Below are 23,136 nucleotides of genomic sequence, written 5' to 3' on the forward strand. Positions count from 1 at the left end.
GTGTTAGTCACTCAGTCGTGTCCAACTCTTTGCAACCCCACGAACTGTAGCCAGTCAGGCTCCTCTATCCATGGGATTCTCCAGGCAAGAATACTGGAGTGGATTGCCGTTCCCTTCTCCAGAGGATCTTCCTGACCCAGGGATTGAACCCAGGTCTCCTGCATTGCAGGCAGATTCTTTACCATCTGAGCTACAGGGAAGATCTATGAACTGATGATGAATTTACATTTATTGATTTTCAGATATTCAATCAACTTTGCATTCTTAGAAATCCCACTTGATTAGGGTACATAATTATTTTATTAGTTTCTGGATTCAGTGTGCTATATTTTGTTGAGAATTTTTATATCCATCTTCACATGAAATACTAGTCTGTAGTTTTCTTCTCATGTCTTTGGTTTGCTATTAGGGTAATACTGGCTTATGAAATGCTTTGGGAAGTATTCCCCCTCTTCTATTTTTGGGAAGGTTTGTGAAGTTTTGGTATTCTTCTTTAAATGTTTGGTAAAATTCAGCAGTGAAGCCATATGGGCCTGGGCTTTTCTTTGTGAATTTTTTTTTTTTTTTTTTAATTAAGTTACTGATTCAGTCTCTTCAATTGTTATAGGTCTCTTTTGCTTTTCTATTTCTTCTTGATTCAGTTCTAGTAGTTTCTGTCTTTCTAGGAATTTGTCCATTTCATTGATAGCTATTAGAGAAATAGGTATCCAGTCTCTAGGCCTACATTTCACAGTATTCCTTTACAGTCCTTTTTATTTCTGTTAGAAGAGCTATCTCTTTTCATTTTGATTCTGTTCATGTTTTTTCTTTTTTTGTCAGTCTAGTTAAATGATTGTCAATCTTATTAATATTTTCCAAGAATCAGCTTTTGGATTCATTGACTTTTCTCTACTTTTCCAGTCTCTAGTCTATTTCATTAATTTCTGGTCTATTTTTTCTTTTTTCTTATTTCTTTCCTTCTGCTTGCTTTAAGTATAGGTTGTTGTTTTCCTAGTGTTTAAAGGTGGTAGTTTGAATTATTGGTTTGAGATCTTTCTTCTTTCTTAATAAAGACATTTATAAATTTCTATTAACTTCATTATATGCATTCCTTAAAACTACGTGTACTGTGTCATTTTCATTTATCTTTAATAATTTTGATTCCCCTTGTGGTATCTTTTCTTCTTTTACTTTTGGCTGTGCCACGTGGCTTGCAGGACCCTCCCTGACCAGGGATTGAACCCAGGCCCCCAGAAGTGAAAGCTCAGGGTCCTAACCACTGGACTGCCAGGGAATTCCTGGGATTTTGTCCTTGATTAATTTGCTGTTTAATAGTCTGAGGTTTAATTTAGACATATTTATTGCTTTTCCCTATTTTTTCCCTGCTACTGATTTCCAGTCTCATTCCTTTGGGATCAGAGAGTATACTTTATATTACTTCTGTCCTTTTAAACTTATTGAAGTTATTTGATCACTGAGCACATTGTCTGTCTTAGAATATGTTTCACATTTACTGGAAGAATGTATTTTCTGTTGTTATTGGATAAAGTGTTATACAGATGTCTGTTAGGTCTACCTGATTTATCGTATCATTCCAATCTTGTTGATCTGTCTGGTTTGTTTTCTCCATTATTGAAAGAAGGGGGCACTGAAGTTTCCAACTTTTATTGTTGAATCACCTGTTTCTGTTTTCATTTATCTCAGTTTTTGCTAAATGTACTTTGGTGCTCTGCTATTAGATGCACATGCTTGTAACTTATATTTTCTTGGATTGGCCTTTTAATTATTATAAAATGTTCTTCTTTATCTGTACAATTCTTTCTTGTTTTGAAGTGTATTTAATATTAGTATAGCCACTCCAGTTTTATTAAGGTGCTGTTTGCATGATATTTTTTCCTTCCTTTTATTTCTGTGAATCTAAAGTGTGTCTCCTGTAAACCACACAGGGATGAAATCATGACTTTTTTTTAATCCTCTCTGAAAAACTCTCTTTTGACTGGATTATTTAATCCATTTACACTTAATGTTATTATTGATATAGTTGAATTTAACTTTTAATGACTTTTTTGTTCCTCTATTATTGCTTCTTTTGCATAAGTGAATATTTTCTAATGTAGCTTTTTTTTTTAACTGTACTCAAACAAAACTTTGAGTTTTTTTGTTTTTTTTTTTTTAGAGGTTGCTTGAGAGTTTACCATATACATCTTAACTTATGACAGTCAGCTTCAGATTTATACTGCCTTAATTCAGGGATATATAGAAACATTACTGCTATAAGCTCTGTTCTCTTTACCCCTGTACTGTAGTGTGTCCATTATATATACTGTATCTATTCATGTTACAAATCCAGTAATACTTTTAAAATTACTACTTTACCTCTGTAGTGGTTCACTCAGCCCATACAGCTTTGCTCCCACTCACATCCTTTGTGCTCTCGTTGGTAAATATATTATACAAATATTACTTTTCTATATGTTACAGGCCTGAGAATAACATGTATCTATTATTTACAACTGCTTTCTAAATCAGTTAAGGAGAAAACATGTATTTATACTGTTTTTTTATAATTACCTAATTACCTTTCCTGGTGCTCTTTTTCAGGTAGATTCAAATTACCATCTGGGGTCCCTTGCTTTCAGATTGAAGAACTTCAGTTTTTGTTTACATTGAAAAGTTTTTTTGCCTTTTTTTTTTTTTTTTTGATAAATAGCTTTGCTGCATGTAGGATTTCTGGTCGGCAAGTTTTTCTTGAGTACTCTGAATATGTTATTCCACTGCATCCTGGCCTTCATGGTTTATGTTGAGAAGAAAGCTGTTAATCTTATGGGGAGGGGTTTCCCTTATAAGCCACAAGTCATTTCTTTCTTGCTGCCTTCAAGATTTTCTCCTTATTTTGACTTTCTGCATTTTTATTATGATGCATCTTTTGTTGACATTCTTGAACTTATCCTACTCAGAATTACTGAGTTTCCTGATGTATTCAGGTTAGCATTTTTCAATAAACTTGGAAAGTTTTCACCCACACACTCTTTGGACTTTTTTCCGTCCTTTCTCTCCTAACTCCCATTATGCATATGTTGATGTTTTCTCTGAGGCTCTGTTCACTGTTCTTTTGTTTTTCCCTCTGTCCCTCAGCTTGAATTTCTCGACTGGCCTATCTTCAAGTTCGCTAATTCTTTCCTCTGTCAGTTTAAATCTACTGTGGAGCATCTCTAGTGAATTTTTAGAATTGTAATTATTATACTTGAATTTCTGCTGGTTCTTTTATTATTCTAAAAACTAATTTATATCTCACACATTTACAAGTGTTATTTTGAGGTCTTTTTCTGTGAAATCATATATTTGGTCACTTTTTTTTTTTAAGTGTTTATTTGGCTGTGTCAAGTCTTAGTTGCAGCATACAAGATCTTTAGTCTTTTAGTTGTGACATGTGAACTCTTAGTTGCAACATAAAGGATCTAGTTCCCTGACCAAGGATTGAACCCTGACCCCCTGCCTTGGGAGCTCAGAGTCTTAGCCACTGGACAATCAGGGAAGTCCCCTTTGGTTACTCTTCTAGGGCAGTTTCTGTTGCGTTCTATTCTAATGTGTGGGTCATATTTTCCTGTCTTTTCATGACTCATTATTTTTGTTCAAAACTGAACTTTCAGATAATATATTACAGCAATTCTGGTTAGTGATTTCCCCTCACCCCCCCCCCTTCCCCCAGTGAAGATTTGTTTTGTTTGCATGTTATTGTAGTGGATGGCTAGATTACCTTAGTGAGGCCTATGCCCTCTTCCCCTACAGCATTAGGCTCTGATGTTGTTCCTCCGGTAGGTGTGGCATGATGCCCAGTCATCTTGGGATGCTTGTCTAGTAGTATTTGTAGGACTCTCTTCCTCTCTTTACCTGACCACAATCAAGTCCATTAATTGCTGGCCGAAGCTCTGTTTTCTACAAAATGCATGAGGGCATAAATTACTCCACAAAGAAATCAAATCAAATTGTGGTTCCTTTGAAGGGATGGTTTCTGAGGTCAGTATTGGGTATTTGTTATGACTCCAGAAAGACTCCACCTGAAGAAGTTATTATCCATGTGTTGGTTTTGAGAATACGTGATTAGTTACTCCTTGCACTGACAGAGAATTCTGAATACAGTATAGGTCTTCTTGACTTACACTGGGCTTGTTGTTCTTTAGTCACCCAGCTGTGTCTGACTCTCTGCGACCCCATGGACTGCAGCACACCAGGCCTCCCCATTCCTCACCATCTCCCGAAGTTTGCCCAGTTTCATGTCCATTGCATCAGTGATGCCATCCAGCCATCTCATCCTCTGATACCCTCTTCTCCTTCTGCCCTCAATCTTTCCCAGCATCAGGGACTTTTCCAGTGAGTTGGCGGTTTGTATCAGATGACCAAAATACTGGAGCTTCATCTTCAGCATCAGTCCTTCTGACAAGTATTCAGGGTTGATTTCCCTTAAAACTGACTGGTTTGATCTCCATGCTGTCCAACACACTTTCAGGAGTCTTCTCCAGCACCACAGTTTGAAGGCATCCATTCTTTGGTGCTCTGCCTTCTTTATTGTCCAGCTCACAACTGTACATGACCACTGGGAAAACCACAGCCTTGACTATATAGATCTTTGTCGGCAGAGTAGTGTCTGATTTTCAACACATTGTCTGGGTTTGTCATGGTGTTCCTCCCAAGAAGCAATCACCTTCTGATTTCATGGCTGCAGTCACCATCTGCAGTGATTTTAGAGTCTAAGAAGAGGAAATCTCTCACTGCTTCCACCTTTTCCCCTTCTATTTGCTATGAAGTAATGGGCTGGATGCCATGATCTTGTTTTTTTTTTAATATTAGTTTTAAGTCAACTCTTTCACTCTCCTCTTTCACCCTTATCAAGAGGCTCTTTAGTTCCTCTTCACTTTCTGCCATTAGAGTGGTATCATGCACATATCTGAGGCTGTTTTCTCACACCTATCTTGATTATAGCTTGTAACTCCTCCAGCCCAGCATTTCTGATGATGTGTTCAGCATATAGGTTAAACAGACAGGGTGACAGCAGACAGCCCTGTCGTACTCCTTTTTCAGTCTTGAACCAATCAGTTGTTCCATACAGGGTTCTAACTGTTGCTTCTTGACCCATATACAGGTTTCTCAGGAGACACGTAAGATGGTCTGGTATTCCCATCTCTTAAGAGCTTTTTTCCACAATTTGTTATGATCCACACAGTCAAAGGCTTTAGTGGATCACATTTTGTCAGAACTCTCCGCTATGACCCATCTGTCTTGGGTGGCCCTACACGGCATGGCTCATAGCTTCATTGAGTTGCACAAGCCCCTTCACCACAACAAGGCAGTGATCTGTGAAGGATACATTGAAAATGTTTTTACTACACCTAACCTACTGAATGTGAACACCAAAGCTTTTGGCCAGATAGTAAAGAAACCGCCTGCAATGTAGGAGACCCAGGTTTGATCCCTGGGTCAGAAAGATCCCCTGGAGAAGGGGCAGGCAACCCACTCCAGTATTCTTGCCTGGAGAACTCAGTGGAAGAGGAGCCTGGTGGGCTACAGTCCATGGGGTCACAAAGTCACACACGACTGAGCAACTAACACTTCACGTAAACATACTCTGAACACTTACATTAGCCTAAAACTGGACAAAATCATCTAACACAAAGCCCATTTTATAATAAAGTATTTTATATCTCATGTAATTTATTGAATACTGTACGGCAAGTGGTTGTAAGTGTATCAGTTGTTTACTCATAATCACTTCACTGCCACTAGTCAACATTATGGGAGTATTGTCCTGCATATCACCACCCTGGGAAAAGACCAAAAGTCAAAATTCAAAGTATAGTTTCTACTAAAGGTTATTGCTTTCGCACTATCATAAAGTTGAAAAATAGTCCAGCTGAACCATTGTAAGTTGGGGACTATCTGCATATATCACAATATGGACTATCCATACCACACACAAAAAAATAGCTAATATAATCTGAGTCTTTCAGATCCTCAGTTTTAAATAATGAAATGAATGGTAAATATCACTATAATCATTTAGGGGCCATACTTTTCTTCTACTTAAAAAGGCAGTTTAAACATGTAAGAAAACAACTGGTCAACTTTCCAATTTTATGTGGTTCAACAATTATTTTAGTATTCTATCCTCTTTGTGAAGAACGCATCTCCTGGTGCCACAAAATGGTTGATCCTTTTTTTTTTCCTGAGAATTTCATTAGTTTTTGTTGAGAACATTTAAGTTCTCACTTAGCAAATTTCAATTATACAATACAGTGTTATCAACTATAGTCACCATGTTATACATTAGATCCTCAAACCTTATTCAACTTGTAGTGGAAAGTTTATACCTTTTCACCAACCTCTCCATATCTCCATCTCCTAGTCCTGGCAGCTGCTTTTCTACAACTTTTCTACCAGTCTCGACTTTGGGCTGAATACTCCTCCCCTGTACGTGTGTGTATAAACACACTTTGTGCACACGTGCATCAGCTGAAGAACACTTTGTTTCCATACACCAGCTACTGTGAATAATGTTGCTAAGAAAACGGGAGTGCAGATGTCTTTGAGATAACAATTTTATTTCCTTTGGATATATACCCAGAAGTGGGATTGCTGGATCATATGGTAGTTCTGTTTGTAATTTCTTGAGGAACCTTCATACAGTTTTCCATAGTGGCTGTACAAGTTTACATTCTCACCAAAAGTCTACAAGAATTTTCTTTTCTCCACATCCTCACCAGCATGTTCTCTCTCTTGTTTTTTTCATAATAGACACCCTAACAGGTTTTGAGGTGATCCTCACTGTATTTTTGATCTGCATCGCCTTGATGATTAATGATGGTGCACACTTCATACTCTTGTTAGCCACTGATAGGTCTTCTTTGGAAAAAGTGTCTATTGAGGACTTTTGCCTATTTTAAAAATAAATTATTTGGGGTTTTTGGTGTTGTATTTCTATGAGATCCTTGTATATTTTGATGTTACTCCCTTACTGGATATATGGTTTGCAGGTATTTTCTCCCATAGGTTTCATTTTTATTTTGTTGACCGTTTTCTGTATAGAAGCTTTTTAGTTTTATGTAGTCCCACTTGTTTTTATTTTTGGTTTTGTTACCTTTGCTTTTGTTGTCAAATCCAAAAAATCAACACAAAGACTAATGTCAAGGGGCTTATTCCCTACATTTTCTTCTAGTTTTATGGTTTTGGGTCTCATGTTCAAGTCTATCTGTCTTGAGTTAGTTTTGTGTATGGTGTAAGACAGAAGCCTGGTTTCATCCTTTACATGTGACTGTCCAGTTTCCCAACACTATTTATTAAACAGACTATCCTTTTCTCATTGTATATTCTTGACTTTGTAAAAAATTAGTTACCCATATTAATAAAAATAAACCAGTGGGTTTATTTAAGAAATTTTTTTATTGGAGTATAAGTGCTTTACACTGTTGTCTTTCTGCTATACAACAAAGTGAATCAGCTGTATTACATATATCCCTCCTCCCTGGACCTTGCTCTCCCCCACCGCCCACCATCCCAGCCATCTAGGTAATTACAAAGCACTCACCTGAGCTCCCTGTGCTATACATACACAGTAGCTTCCCACTGGCTGGCTGTTACATATGGCAGTATATATGTGTAAAATCCTAATCTCCCAATCTGTCCCACCTTTCCTTCCCCCCACCGTGTCCACGTGCTTGCTCTGTCTGTGTCTCTATTTCTGCCCTGCAAATAGGTTCATCTGTACCATTTTTCTGGATTCCACATATATGTGTTGTTATACGATATTTGTTTTTCTGACTGACTGCACTCTATATAAGAGACTCTGGAGCCATCCACATCTCTATGCTGCTGCTGCTAAGTTGCTTCAGTCGTGTCCGACTCTGTGCGACCCCACAGACAGCAGCCCACCAGGCTTCTCCGTCCACATCTCTATAAGTGACCCAATTTCATTCCTTTTTTCTGGCTGAGTAACATCCCATTACATGTATGTACCACGTCTTTATACCTTCATCTGTTGATGGACATTCAGGCTGCTTCCATCCCCTGGATACTGTCAGCAGTGCTGCAGTGAACGTTGTGGTACATGTGTGTTTTTGAATTATGGTTTTCTCAGGGTGTATGCCCAGCAGTGGGATGGCTGGGTCATATGGTAGTTCTATATTAGGTCTTTTAAAGGAGCCTCCATATTGTTCTTCATAGTGGCTGCACTGATTTCCATTCCCACCAACAGTGCCAGAGGGTTCCCTTTTCTTCACACCACCCCCGCCCCCAGCATTTACTTGTAGATTTGTTGATGAGGGCCATTCTGAATAGTATGAGATGATATGTCATTATTGTTCTGATTTGCACTGCTCTGACAATTAGTGATGTAGAGCATCTTTTCATGTGCCTCTTGGCCACCTGTGTATTTTTTTTTTTTTAATTAGCAAATGTCTATTTAGGTTTTTTGCCCATTTTTTTGAGGCTGTTTTAATATTGAGCTTCATGAGCTGTTTGTATATTTTGAAGATTAACCCTTTGTTAGTTGCTTCATTTGTAAATATTTTCTCCCATTATGAGGGTTGTCTTTTCATCTTATGGTTTCCTTTGCTGTGCAGAAGCTTTTTAGTTTAATTAGGTCCCATTTGTTTATTTTCATTACTCTAGGATATAGGTCACAAAAAGATCTTGCTGTGATTTATCTCAGAGTGTTTTTCCTGTGTGTTCCTCTAAGAGTTTTATATAGTGTTGGTCTTACATTTAGGTCTTTAATCCATCTTCAGTTTATTTTTATGCATGGTGTTAGGGAGTGTTCTAATTTCATTCTTTCAAATGTAGCTGTCCAGTTTCCCCAGCACGACCTATTGAAGAGATTTAGCTTTTCTCCTTTGTATATTCTTGCCTCCTTTGTCATAGATTAGGTCACCCATACGGCAGGTGTGTGGGTTCATCTCTGTGCTGTCTATCCTGTACCACTGATGTTTATTTCTGTCTTTGTGCCGGTCCCATACTCTTGATTCCTGTAGCTTATAGTATAGTCTGAAGTCAGGGAGTCTGATTCCTCCAGCTCTGTTTTCCTTTCTCCAGATAGCTTTGGTTTTTAGGGATCTTTCATGTTTCCATACTAATGGTAAAACTTTTTGTTCTAATTAGTAAACCAATGGGTTTATTTCTGGCCTATTATTTTTTAATGCCAGTGCCATACTGTTCCCATTATCATCACTTTGCAATATAAGTCGAACTCAAAAATGTGAGCCCTTCAGCTTTTTTTTTTTTTCTTTTTCCAAGATTACTTTGGCTATCTGGGATTTTCAGACTATTTTTTCTATTTCAGTGAAAAAATGCCATTAGAATTTTGAAAGGTTTTATACTGGATCTGTAGATCACTTTGAGTGGCATGGACATTTTAACAGTATTAAATTCCTCCAATCATGAGCATGGGCTTCCCAGGTGGTGCTCGTGGTAAAGTCAGGAGATGTAAGCGACAAGGGTTTGATCCTTGGGTTAGGAAGATCTCTGGAGGAGGGCACAGCAGTCCACTCCAGGGTTTTTGCCTGGAGAATCTCATGGATAGAGGAACCTGGCGGGCTACAGTCTATAGGTCACAAGGAGTCAGATACAACTGAAGCAACTTAGCATGCAATCATGAATACTACGTATCTTTCCATTTATTTGTCTCCTTCAGTTTCTTCCATCAATGTCTTATAGTTTTCACTGTATAGATCTTTCATCTTCTTGGTTAAATTTACAACTAGCACTTTATTCTTTTTGATGCTATTGTATATGGAATTGTTAATTGCTATTTTTGATAGTCTGTTGGTGGGTGTACAGAGTTACAACTGATTTTTGTATAGTGATTTTGTTGCCTATGATTTTACTGAAATAGTTTATTCTTAACAATTTTTAGGTGGTCTCTTTAGGGTTTTCTATATGTAATATCATGTCATCTGAAAATAGAGATGACATTGGAAGTGACTGGTTTTCACTAAATCCATTTCTCCCTGAGAGATCTAGACGACTCTGAAAACATGAGTGCCAGTTTAGTATTACTTCACTAGCATATTCTATAGTGCAGTTTCCAGTTACTCATTCTGCTTTTATATCATATACAATGATATTAGATATGGTCTCTGTCTGTCTTAATGTAGATTTGTGGCTTTTTTCTAGCTTCCTTTTGGGAGAAGACCTATATTCCTACACAGGTGCATATAGACAAGGCTTCCCTTCTTCCTCAGTATGAGAAAAAATAATATTGTGGGCTACTGGCTTAGGTGGGCTTTTGGATAACACTGTCCACGTGTGTATTAAGTTACCTGGATTGTAGAATTGTAGGTGAATGTGCTTCACCATATTCTGATTCCAAGTAGAAAATACTTTATAATCCTGTTTCTTCATGTAGTTACACCTAAAGTTATCTTTAAATTTCTTATGAAACAGGGGCTTTATAATCAATTCTGGGATATGTGGGTTTAGGCTGGAGTGAATGAAAAATACCTAAAATAGGTTTCACTCCTTCCAGTGAAAATACTGATGAAAGTAACAGAAAATTAAATTAACAAAATGAAAATTATATTCATAGGGTACAGTTAGAGTCAGTGAACAGTTACATAGTGGCACATTTCTACTCAATATACAGAAGAATTTTCCAATTTTCTGAGCTCTATAAAGTATATTACTCATATTTCTGGCATCAGATAACTTAGAAAATAAATATTGGCTATTAGTGATAACCTCAAGTTATATTTTTCAAATTCTGGCTGACTTAGTGACATTTTAAGTATTCTAACAATAAAAATTATGTAACTGTGAGGTTCATTCCAGTTGGCCCTCAAGTAAACACTGAGTTGAACTGCACAGGTCTGAACCACTTATAAGTGGCTTTTTCCAATAAAATGTACTAAAGTACTATACAGTTCACAGTTGGTTGAATCTGAGGAGGCAGAACTGTGGATACAGAGGGCTGACTGTAAAGCTATATGCGGATTTTCAACTATGTGGGGCATCGGTATGTCTGTCATGCTGTTCAAGGATCAACTGTATTTTCATTCAGTTGTATTTAATTTTGGCCAACTTTCTGCTGAATCTATCACTCATTATAATCAGGAACTATTGTAATTTCAAATGAAAGGGGCACTCTGTTACCTGAACATAAAATAAACCACCTGAAAAATGTTTCCAACTGGTAGAAAGCAGTGCTGTTCATTCTTATTATTTCTCCAGTGTCTTTAAAATTTTCTCTGGATTCTCTGTCTGGATAGAAAATACAAGAAACAATAATAGTGTTCATCTTAATCATTAACAAAGAGGGCCTTCCATTAACTTGCGGATTACCTCTATAAGTAATGTAGATGGCCCATTTACTGAGAGAATATACTAACGTCAACAGACAGTAGTATAGTTTTGCAAATATTTTTAGTCTTACCAGCAAGATATTGTAACAACCCAACATATGTTCATCCACTTTCCTTTTTAAATGAGGAGATTTTTAGCACAGGGAAGCAGTTTTAAATTGCATTAACACTTACTAGCATCTGCCTAGGGGTCACTCACCATCTATTGACTTGCTGTATCTCTGAGCTATACATAAGACAGAGTTAAGCAAAAAATTCATAATAAAATAAATCCCCACCATAAAGTATGATGCTATCACCAGACCATAGATTATACTGTGAAAAACCAGTTCCCTTCATGAATAAAACATCCATGGTATTCAAAGTGGATGTCATTGTAACTAGTAAATTGGATCTAGACTTGAAAGTGGATCTGTCCTTTTGGTAAGATATAAGGTTCTGATGAGTGAGTAGAAATTACAAACTCAGTACAGTAGTAATAGAGGACACTAAGTAAGATCCAGGGAAAAACAAAAGAATGGTAAATGGGAGTCTATGTAGAAAATGTTTCATGTAGTCTGCAAGTATGCTTTGCTTGAATGAATCACCAAGGAAGAGGAACAGTGTTCAGTGAGAGCTTAATGTGATGCTGACTATTTCTGTGGTTCGAGTAGTCAAAGGAAAGCAACCACTTCTAGAGCTCTGTGGAATTATAGCCCCATGGATTGGCCAGTATCTTGGGACATGAAATACTTGGCTCTCAAATTTGTCTGTCACCTCAGAAAACCCAAATATTTCACTTTGAAGATAATATCTGATCTAGGCACAACAAACAAATAGTGCGGCCTACATACAGGGTTAAAAATAAAGTCTTTGCTAAACCAAGATGATGGTGTAACTTAAATAAGAGTCAGACAATCTGGGTTCTAGTCCCAGGTTGCTGTTAACTAGCTTTGTGGCCTGTGATGTAATTATTATCGAGATTTACAATTGTGTAATGGTTCATAATAACAAAGTATTTTCATAATGCTCTCACGTCACCCTCTAGCTGCCCACTGAAATTCAGATGATAGACAAGGAAACTGAATCTCAGAGTGATATGGGGACCTCCAGAATCACACAGCCCATAAATGGCGGTGGTAGGACACCAAAGCCAGGTTTTCTTTCAAATTTTGTTCTCTTCCCACTTCTTTACCCATAAAACAAAAGAGTGCACTAATGATTTCTTTTTAGATAAAATATTTTGTGATTTACTAGATATGACATTATTTATTTACTTTTTGGCCACACCATGTGGCTTGTGGAATCTTAGTTTCCGAACCAGGGACTGAACTTGGGCCCTCTGCAGTGAGAGTACAGAGTTCTAGCCACTGGACCAACAGGGAATTCCCTAGGTGTGATATTCTTAATGAAATAGCTTTCATTTCAGTTGAATCACTAAAGATTTATTAAGTACTGACTTGGCCTGTCTCTGTACTGAGAACAGTGGTGTACATATAATAGTGGTCCCCAAGCTTTTTGACACCAGGGACAGGTTTTCTGGAAGACAATATTTCTATGGATGGGTTGGGGGGATGGTTTTGGGATGGTTTAAGTGCATTACATTTATTGTACACTTTATTTCTATTACTATTACATCAGCTTCCCCTCAGATTATCAGGCTTGAGATCCAGGAGATTGGGGACTCCTGATACAAAAGATCTAGTGTTATCCACCTAAAGGAGCTTCTAGTGTGGTTACTTCTTGCATACTTGTTCGACAGATTTCAAATTAACTAGGACTCTTGCCTATAAGAAAGAAAATCATTGTTCACTGCTTTAAAAGTTTTTTACTTCAATATCAGTGTTGGCTAAAGTAAGGAAAAGAGCGATCAAAAACAGGCTTATGCATTGACAGTGTAGGAGTTTGGCCTCACCTCTCAAGAAGGCCAGTTCTGCACTGCTTTACCTGAGTTACTGCTGATCACCAACTAGGTGAATTTAGTAGATTCAAGCCCTTTGTCCTTTGATTTCCCCAGTGTGTCAGAGACCTGTGGGTGATACCTGTCACCCTGCTGAAGTGTACGCAGGCTGGGTAAATACCTTGTTCATCTCCCTTCATCATTCTGTTTGCCTGACCTTAAGCTGTGTCCTCTGTGGAGGAAGACCCAGATGAAAGGACCAAATGAAAGGAGGACAGGGGTCTGTAGGGAGTTATTCCTTTGCTAGAACAATCAAATCAGCCCTCAAGGCCCTGTGACACGGAAATACAGACAGCAAACATTAATAGATGGCTCTAGAAATCCTCCAGTAAAGCTGTCCTTGTTGAGGGGATGGTCTGGCAAGTGTTTCAGTAGAGGCTGAAGCTTCCCCCGCCTTCCTGACCTAGACAACCGCTGCCAGTACCTTACTCTTTTGATTACTGTAGCTTTATAACATTTTGAAAACAGGACATGTGATGTCGCCAAACTTTGTTCTCTCTCAACGTTGTTTTGGCTACTTGGGATCTACTGTGGTTCCACACAAATTTTAGGACTGTTTTTCTATTTCTGTAAATCAATAAAGCTTTTATAATAAAAATTAAGGAGGTAGACCTATGTATATTTTGACATGGACAGATACTAAAAGTAAAATGTTTTGACTTTAAATTTCTAAGTGTTTTACATAACTCTAAAAAAAGCAGTTTACAACAAGGGCTTCTTATGAAAAACCATGTACCCTACACTCAAGAGGCATGCATTTTTGTCCAGTTCTTTAAAAAAAATTTTTTTCTGAGCACTGTCTAACTATTAAAAAAAGTGAATTATAGTATGTTTACAATGTTGTGTTGGTTTTGGGTGTACAGCAAAGTGACCCAGTTATAAATATATATATATATTTTTTTCAGATTCCTTTCCATTATAGGTTATTACAAGATATTAAATATAGTTTCCTGTGCTATCCAGTAGGTCTTTGTTTATTTTATAGATAATAGTGGGTTTGTTAATCCAAAGTTCCTAATTTATCCCCCTCCCTCACTATTCCCTTTGGTAACCATGTGTTTGTTATCTATGTCTAGGAGTCTATTTGTTTTGTACATAAGTTCATTTATACAATTTTTTAAGATTCCATATATAAGTGATATCATATTTGTCTGACTTCACTTAATATGCTAATATCTAGGTTCACCTATGTTTTTGCAAATGGCATTGTCATTCTTTTTTATGGCTGAGTAATAGTCCGTTTGTGTACACATATCACATCTTTATTCATGTGTCAGTGGACACTTAGATTGCTTCTGTGTCTTGGCTGTTATAAATAGAGCTGCTATACAGGGGCAGTTTTCACCATGAGATAGCATGGGTAAAGTATCACCTTCAGGTGAGTTACAGTGCTTTCTTTCTTTTACCAGCTACCTATCACTGAATAAGACATCACCCTAGAAATTATCTTAAAACAATAAACATTATTTTTAAAAACTAAAAAAAAGAAACAGTGCTGCTGTGAACATTGGGATGCATGTATCTTTCTGAACTACAGTTCTTGTCTGTTCTGGATCTATGGCCAGGAGTGGGACTGCAGGGTCATATGGCAGTTCTGTTTTTAGCTTTTTAAGGAACTGCCATACTGTTCTCAAAGAAGAAGTTGTTTGTCTCGCGAAGAACTAGAGCCTCTTGATGAAAGTGAAAGAGGCGAGTGAAAAAGTAGGCTTAAAGCTCAACATTCAGAAAACTAAGATCATGGCATCTGGCCCCATGACTTCATGGCAAATACATGGTGAAACAATGGAAACAGTGACAGACTTTATTTTCTTGGGCTCCAAAATCACTGCAGATGGTGACTGCAGCCATGAAATTAAAAGAAGCTTGCTCCTTGGAAGAAAAGCCATGACAACCTAGACAGCATATTAAAAAGCAGAGACATTACTTTGCCAACAAAGGTCTGTCTAGTCAAAGTGTGGTTTTCCCAGTAGTCATGTATGGATGTGAAAGTTGGACTGTAAAGAAAGCTGAGCACCCAAGAATTGATGCTTTTGAACTGTGGTGTTGGAGAAGACTCTTAAGAGTCCCTTGGATTGCAAGGAGATCAAACCAGTCCATCCTAAAGGAAATCAGTCCTGAATATTCATTGGAAGGACTGAGGCTGAAGCTGAAACTCCAATATTTTGGCCACCTAATGCAAAGAACTGACTCATCTGAAAAGACCCTGATGCTGGGAAAGACTGAAGGCAGGAGGAGAAGGGGATGACAGAGGATGAGATGGTTGGATGGCATCACCGACTTGATGGACATGAGTTTGAGTAAGCTCCGGGAGCTGGTGATGGAGAGGGAAGCCTGGTGTGCTGCAGTCCATGGGGTGGCAAAGAGTTGGACATGATTGAGCAACTGAATTGATACTGTTCTCCATAGTGGCTGTATAAATTTACATTCCCACCAACAAACAGTGCAAGAGGAGTCCCTCTTCTTCACATTCTCTCCAGAATTATTTGTAGGCTTTTTAATGATGGCTGTTTTGACTGGTGTGAGGTGATACTTCATTGTAGTTCTGATTTGCATTTCTCTAATAGTGATACTGAGCATCTTTTCATGTGCCTATTGGCCATCAGTATGTTCATAGTACTGGTTACAAGTAGACATACCCAACTAACATGCTTATTCAACCTGTATTTCCCACCTCTACCAATAAGCCCTGGTCCAAACTACCACTGTCTCTTGTGAGGACAACTGAAATAGCCTCTTGCTTGGCCTACCTTCCTGCTCCCATAGTTGCCCCGCCACAGCATCTTCTCCACAAAGAAGTCAGAATGACGTTTTAGATCTTGTACTCTTTTGCTCAAACTTTTTCTGTCTCAGAGTAAAATTCAAAATCTTTACCTTGACCAGTAAGGTCCTGCATGGTCCTCCACTACCTTTTGGCCTCATCTTCTCTAATCCCCTCCTGCTCAGCCACATCGCCCTCCTTGCTGCGCTCTGCACGCTCCAAGCATGCTCCTGCCTCGGGGCCTTTGCAAGCACTGTTTCTTCCACCTGGAGCACTCTTTCTCACACAACCTCACTCCCTCAGTTGCTTTGTGTCTCTACTCAAATATTACCTGAGAGAGGACTTTCCTCAGAATTTCACTGGAACCTCTTACTCTGCTTCTTCTTCACAGACCTTGTCACTATCTACAGTTTCTCTTTTACCCCATATGTTCAGTTTCTTTCCGTCATGCTTCTCTGCCATTCTTTAGGGCAACTATCCCTATCTGCATGGTTGCGACTATTGCTGGTCCAGCCCTGGAAGGGAAAGGGCGGAAGAGTTCCCAGGAACACAGGGAGCTGTGTGTTACTTCAGTTCCTCTGAGAAGAAGCTGGTGACTGAGCCACTGCGGAGCTTAGAGCGCTGGGAAGTGCAGTGTTTCTGGACAAATATGGGCCTGCCTTCTCTATTACTAGACAAGGAGAGGACATATTTGATGGACAACTTGTGATCATCTTCCACAATTGATTTAAAAAATTGAAAAACCATTTATAGAATATGTAAGATCTCACATAACTGCAATCTGGTAAACAATACTCACTATAAAGACAAGTACTGCGCTGTGATCATGTTTCTTGTGTCACTAAAATTATTAGTGAGTAATAATATAATTAATTATTAAAATAATTAGTGATAATTATTAGAGAATATTATCACTATCAGGTTCTTCTGCTGTTTCTATCATTCCATTTGTTAGTACACAGGCAGACTGGTTTTTTAAGTTGAAGGCTTGTGGCTACTCACTCCACCCAAGAAAGTTTATGGGTACACTTTTCCCAGTAGCATCTGCTCATTTTGTGTCTCTGTGCCACATTTTGGTAATTTTCACAATATTTCAAACAATTTCATTATTATATTTGTTATGGTGATCTTTGATGTTACTACTGCAGAAAAGATTATGACTCATTGAAGGCTCAGATGATAGTTTGCATTTTTTAGCAATAAATTATTTTTAGTTAAGGTATGTGCGTTTTTTGGATATACTACTATTGCACAGTTAACAGACAACAATATAATGTAAACATAACTCTTACATGCATTGGAAAACCAGAAAATTTGTATGGGTCACTTTACTGTGGTATTTGCTTTAATCTGGTGGCCTGAAATTGAGTCCGAGATATGGCTGAACTTAAATCTGGACTGTGGTTTTCTGTTTGTGGAGTTTCTAGTTGGTCTTTGTTCACACATATGAATTTCTGCAGCTTCTCTCACACAGTCTTTTGTTCTCTGGATCCAACATGGACTTCCTGTACTCTTCACTAGCCGTTATCACCGTAAGGACTTGGGATTTCTATTCACTGGGCTTGGTCCACTTTTTCGAGTGTTCCATGTCTTCCTCTGTATTGATTTATCCCTCATTTCCTGGAGTGCCATCTCAGGAAACTTTCTAGAACGGGCAGAGTCCTTCCCCTATGTATTTACCATCAGAACTGCTCTGTTCTAGATTCAGGACCATTTCCCTTGAGGGGTGAGGCCACCGGTCACTTGTCTCAGAATCCTGTGCTAAGTGCTCGGCTGTCACTCTGAAATGCCTTACTTTGGAGAGTTTTTCTCCTGAGAAGCTTTAAAGGTCTTCTTTGGTGGTCTCAGTGTTCATGATGCTCCCCAGGATCTTTTCCAGGTATTCCACCCCACTTTAGAAGGCTCTCACAAGTTGGTCTCAGGTGTTTGTTCGTTCCTTCATCCTGGAGAACTTTGAATAATGCCCTCATGTCTGTTTTCCATGTCTCTCTCACTGGAACTAGCTTTTGGACTGATTCCCTGTATTTCTTCTCTTTTCTATAGTGTTTTAAAATTATTTGTCTTTTTACTCTGCTCTCAAGGGGATTTTCCTGTACAGCTTCAACCATTGTACTTCATTTATTTGGATACTTATTTTTGTTCTCCTTTTGTTCACAGCATACTTTTGTTTCTCTCGACTTTTTAGATGTTAGAAGGCAGGTATAACCTTACTTAAAGATATCCAATTAACAAAACACTAAGAATTCTGTAATACTTTTACTGTGATACATAAATATAAGAATCCTACATAACAAATCAAATCCAGTTTATTAAAATAACATATGATCAAGTAAAGTTTATCTTGGAAATACAAAGGGGGACCTTGGTAATATATTCATCCTTATTAGGTCATATGAGAAAAGTTATATGATCATGTCAAGGGATGTTAAAATTTTTTTAAATTTCACTTCTATTCCTGAACACAACTGTAATAAAATCAGAAGTATAAGAATTGAAGAAAATTTCCCTAGCATAATAATGTATTTCTCATATCAGACTGATACTAGAATTGATCAGACATTGAGTTTTCTTATTAAAATGTTGAGCAAAAAGTCTAATCACTATTATTTGCAATGTAATATTTCTTTGGAATTGTTAGCTAATATATTCAAAGATAACAAAAGATAAAATGGCAAAGCATCTGCAGAAGGTAAGATTATCCTTAAATTGTAATGAATTAACACAAACTCTAATCAAAGTGAGGCCAATGAGGAGGTAAGTTACAGAAATCGGTGCACTAGCACTTTTCACTTATTTGATGAGCAATGATGAAAAACAAAAAAATTTGTTTAGAGACTATGAGAAAGTGTCCTCTCTCACACCACCAGGGACATTGTATATTGTTACAGGCTCTCTGGAGGCCAATTTTAGAGTCACCAAAGGTTCTAAAAACATCCATATTCTTGAATCAAGCAGCTCTATTCCTAGGCATACAAGCTAAGGAAATACATAAATGGAAAGATGAATGAATTAAAAAAAAAAATCCCAATAAAATTGCAAAAAAAGAAACACTTAAGTGACAATCAGTTGGGTGCTCCTTAATTATAGTGAGGCAACATGGGAGTGTGTAGGTGTTTAGAACAATGATGTGGATCTTTGTTGCCATGGAAGAAGTCTAAGCCTGTGTTTCACAGCAAAGTGAAAAGGGCAGAATACAAACTAATACTGTTAAAATTATGTAATTGTATGCCTGTAGAAGAAGACTGAAGTCTGGAATGACATATAACAGATGTGTGTGAGAGAAAGATTTGGTAACACATTATTATCTATTACTATCAGATTGAAAATTTATTAGATTAGCTAGTGACTCATCTAGCAAGAAGAATGGAATAACGGACCCATTCCTTTCTAAAATTTAATATCTTTAAGGGTTGAAAGGGTGAGGGAGGGAGGAAGAGGAACATAGACAAGGCTGGTTGGTTGTCAAGAGAACTTTTCACATACTTTATGTGAACAATGATGAGAAACAAAAAATGTTGTGTTTATGAGACTATGAGGTCCTTTACAACTTGTGTAGTAGTAGTTTGACTCTAAAAGTAACAGCAATAACATGTTTGCCAAAGTATGAGTTAAATTACTAAATTCTACTCTGGATAAATACATAGAAAGTTATTTGTTAAATTTGTAATTTGTTAAAAAATTAATGCAAAGTATATTTTAACTGAGATACATCTAAAGTGAAACACCTACTTTGGATGAAATATTTTAAATATTTTAAATGTTAATATATGCCTTTCAGCATTATATATATACACACACTATATACTTAGTTCACTGATAAAAGTCTTATTTTCTATTGAATGTCACTTATATGTTATTATGACAGTTGTTTCAAAAAATGTAAGTTCCCCCAACAAGTATCTCCTCTCTAGTTGTGGCTATAGAAAATAAAATTGGGAATTTTATTATACTCTCTCTTTTTCACCTGCATATGGGAGAGTTATTTAACTACACACTTCTCATATTGGCACTAAGCTAATTACTAAAGTCTGTTTAAATCTATCTACCTATCTTTTGTTTTGTTGCCTACCTGGGCCTTTTCCAAGCAGGCAGAAAATCTCCAATCAGTCTGTTATCACAACCAGAATGCAAAAGATTATGATTCTGGAGAGAAGCAGAATCAGCTTACATCCTTTTCAGGCAAGAGAAAAGGATACTACTACACAAGCAAGAAATCTGAGGCTCCCTGACCTTAATTTAAAAAACCTGCAACTAATAATCACATTAAAATTGATTTTACATGCCAGACAGTTTTTTGTTTCCTCTGTTGTTTTGAGTGTCCTTTTGGTTACCCAATTATTTGCTGAAAGGCATATATTAATATTTAAAATATTTCATCTGTAATAAGGTTAAGTCTTATAGTTTAGGTATATTTGAGTTAAAATATTTTGTATTTTTTAAAAATAAAGCTAGTAACATTCCTTGTATTTATCCAGATTAGAACCTAGCAATTTAACTCATAATTATGACAATACTGAAAACTCCTTGAGGAGCAAAATGAGTTTTTCATTGTAATCTGTCAACCCAAATAAAGAACATATACATTCCACCATGGGTACACTCTAACCCCTCCCTAAAAAAGGTCAATTATTCTTGAAGGAAAGAGAGCTCTGCCTGAAGCTACACATTTAGCAAGAAAACAGGTCAAAGAACAGATGTGCAGCGCTGAAGAGAATTGGTACAGGTGATCCGATCAGTATGCAGAGGCTCCAGAGACAGCAAACTGAACTTAGTTTCTTTTCAACAGTCGATACTTAAGGAAACCAAATCTAATTAACACCATAAGGCAAGATAAGTGATCTTCTAAAGGGTGGTTAGCTTTCACTTAACATTCTACTAAAGAACTGTATTACTGTTCAGTCCTTTGTTCTGTGCCTCTTACACTGTTGGGGGGAATGCAGACTAGTACAGCCACTAGGAGAACAGTGTGGAGACTCCTTAAAAAACTGGAAATAGAACTGCCTTATGATCCAGCAATCCCACTGCTGGGCATACACACTGAGGAAACCAGAAGGGAAAGAGACACGTGTACCCCAATGTTCATCGCAGCACTGTTTATAATAGCCAGGACATGGAAGCAACCTAGATGTCCATCAGCAGATGAATGGACAAGAAAGCTGTGGTACATATACACAATGGAGTATTACTCAGCCATTAAAAAGAATTCATTTGAATCAGTTCTAATGAGGTGGATGAAACTGGAGCCCTATTATACAGTGAAGTAAGCCAGAAAGAAAAACACCAATACAGAATACTAATGCATATATATGGAATTTAGAAAGATGGTAACAATAACCCTGTATACAAGACAGGAAAAGAGACACTGATGTATAGAACAGTCTTTCTTTTGGACTGTGTGGGAGAGGGAGAGGGTGGGATAATTTGGGAGAATGGCATGGAAACATGTTTAATATCATATATGAAATGAGTCACCGGTCCAGGTTTGAAGCACGATACTGGATGCTTGGGGCTGGTGCACTGGGACGACCCAGGGGGATGGTATGGGGAGGGAGGAGAGAGGAGGGTTCAGGATGGGGAACACATGTATACCTGTGGTGGATTCATTTTGATATACGGCAAAACCAATACAATACTGTAAATTTAAAAAATAAAAAAATAAAGAACTGTATTAGTCAGACCCATTTCAGCTGCTCCAGTATAACTCGCTGTTCCACTACATAAGTTTTGTCTTCAGACACTTCTCTTTTAGAGAGAGAGTGGCTTACAGTTTGTGTGTATGTTACTGAAATGAAACATTCAATCCATCTATGGAGATGATGCTCACAGAATGAAAATAAATACAATGTGAGTCTATATATGTGTATACTAAGAGAAAAGTTACCATGGCACTTTTGGTGCCCCAAAAGTTTAGGCTTATTAAGTATTTATTTCCAAGATACTTCTGGTATTATGAAAATACAACTAAATACTTGGGGAAAAAAATCTCAGTCATGTTTGCTACTTCCATGATAAAAGTAAAAAATATCTATTAATATTATAGTCATGGAATCATTCTCCCTTGGGTAAGTCTAAAAGAAAAAAAATTATGGGATGAATTTGCTCTTTACAATTACCTCAATTTTCTAGATCTATGATACTAAATAGCCATCCCAAGGCTCTGTTGGTTACATGTATATTAGCATCTTTCAGAAGAAGGAAATGGCAACCCACTCCAGTATTCTTGCCTAAAAAATTCCATGGACAAAGAAGACTGGCAGGCATAGTGTCTGTGGTGTCTCAAAAAAGTTGGACATGACATAGTGACTAAGCAACAACAATATTAATGTTTAAACTTTCATCTCTCTCCTCTTGAGAATAAAGGCTAAGATTTTAATGACAATAATTAAAATACTGCTCTACTTTTTATCTGCAGTTGGGCACTATTAAAAGTTAAAGGCAGTCCTCTATACAAAGGAGACACTTATCAGCCAATTGAACTGTAAGTTTTGGGGCCCTTTTAAACCAATGCCTGTTTTATAACTCTAAAAGTATTTTAGCAGTTTTTAATAACAGTAGTTATAGAGAAGACCATAGTACTTAAAACATCAGTAACCATGGAACATCTTTAATCTGGTCAGATTACTGATAAGGCAAAGGCATTATTAACTTATCTTTACAAACAACCTTACAACAAGATAATAAAATGCATATACCCTAACATTCTTAGTCACTTAAGATAACTGGTCTTATCTTGAAAAAGCAAAAAAACAAACAACAAAAAACCCCCCAAAGTTATAAAAGTAAAAGCAAGGGCTGACTTACCACAAGATCAGACTTTAACTCTTAAAATAATTAAGTCTTTTAAATGTGATTTTAAAAAGACCTACTATATGGTAGTAAATACATTAATATACAATTTGAAATTCTCAAAGCAGCTCCTGTCCAAATAAAAAATGACAAGAATGTTTTGTTTCTGAATTAAAAAATGGAAAAGTTTACTGTGAAAAATAACTTTTATGCAACAGGTGGGTTTTTGGTTTTTTGGTAGTTGTGCTTATTAATAATTTTGCAGGGTTTTAAAATTGTTCATTATCAAAGACCCAAAAGTATAGTAACAGAATTGAACGTGAGAAATC

General features: G+C 37.1%; 1 protein-coding gene and 1 long non-coding RNA gene across 2 annotated transcripts in view; one reads left to right on the forward strand and one right to left on the reverse strand.

Annotated features, from left to right (window-relative positions):
- Positions 1-23,136, forward strand: part of LOC129625411 (uncharacterized) — a 46,518-nt gene that overhangs the window by 19,810 nt on the left and 3,572 nt on the right. The window contains exon 2 of the long non-coding RNA XR_008701430.1: positions 22,434-22,499. This is a non-coding gene — a long non-coding RNA (uncharacterized LOC129625411). The remainder of the gene's footprint in view (positions 1-22,433; positions 22,500-23,136) is intronic.
- The window catches only part of DNAJC1 (DnaJ heat shock protein family (Hsp40) member C1), a 181,973-nt gene that overhangs the window by 11,231 nt on the left and 147,606 nt on the right, over positions 1-23,136 (reverse strand). The window lies entirely within an intron of this gene.

Source organism: Bubalus kerabau, chromosome 13 (assembly GCF_029407905.1).
Source record: "Bubalus kerabau isolate K-KA32 ecotype Philippines breed swamp buffalo chromosome 13, PCC_UOA_SB_1v2, whole genome shotgun sequence".
Classification (NCBI taxonomy): Eukaryota; Metazoa; Chordata; class Mammalia; order Artiodactyla; family Bovidae; genus Bubalus; species Bubalus kerabau.